Source organism: Schistocerca piceifrons, chromosome X (genome assembly GCF_021461385.2).
Source record: "Schistocerca piceifrons isolate TAMUIC-IGC-003096 chromosome X, iqSchPice1.1, whole genome shotgun sequence".
Classification (NCBI taxonomy): domain Eukaryota; kingdom Metazoa; phylum Arthropoda; class Insecta; order Orthoptera; family Acrididae; genus Schistocerca; species Schistocerca piceifrons.
The window spans coordinates 194,108,050-194,108,854 of NC_060149.1; the positions used below are offsets into that span (position 1 = coordinate 194,108,050).

An 805-nucleotide genomic window follows, 5' to 3' on the forward strand; every position below is an offset into this window, starting at 1 on the left:
ATAGTTTCTGAATTAATTTAAAACATTAAAAGGAAGATAAAGTAAAGTGAGAGCAATAAATTTAAACTAAGTCTTAAGTAACCAAATCACAATAAATCTTCCATCCTATCGGCCGTAATAAGAAAATGTTTGACTGTTATTCGTGGGCTTGTATGAATGACTTCTCAGAATTTTTCCCACTGGTTTTTAGATTTCTTGCAGTAAAATTCACTGATGACATCCGACTGTCAATTCGGGGTTGGATGTCCGAACTTTGCCATAGTGGTTTCATCCTGATACACGCAGTGCTCTCACCCCGCATATTTGCGCATTCGTGTTCTTAGTGTCCGTCTGCAAAGATAAACCGTACTCTTAGAGTTCCCTACATGAGATTTTTCTGTCAGTCATTTCTTTAAACCCTCAGGAACACTTACCAATGATTTTCAGTCTGAAACTTCCTGAAGATTAAAACTGTGTGCTGGACCGAGACTCGAACTCGGGACCTCTGCCTTTCGCGGGCAAGTGCTCTACCAACTGAGCTATCCAAGCACAGCTCACGCCCCGTCCTCAGAGCTTTAATTCCGGCAGTACCTCGTCTCCTACTTTCCAAACTGCACAGAAGCTCTCCTGGGAACCTTGCAGAACTACTGGCGGAATTAAAGCTGTGAGGACCGGCCGTGAGTTGTGCTTGGGTAGTCCAGTTGGTGGAGCACTTGCCCGCGAAAAGCAAAAGTTTCCGAGTTTGAGTCTCGGTCCGGCACACAGTTTTAATCTGCCAGGAAGTTTCATATCAGCGCACACTCCGCTGTAGAGCGAAAATTTCATT

The 805-nt window shown here is 44.0% G+C and overlaps 1 non-coding gene across 1 annotated transcript; it reads right to left on the reverse strand.

Annotated features, from left to right (window-relative positions):
- Positions 1-454: 454 nt before the first annotated feature.
- Positions 455-529, reverse strand: Trnas-cga. Its single transcript has one exon. It is a non-coding gene; the product is annotated as a tRNA-Ser (tRNA).
- Between the last annotated feature and the right edge of the window lie 276 nt (positions 530-805).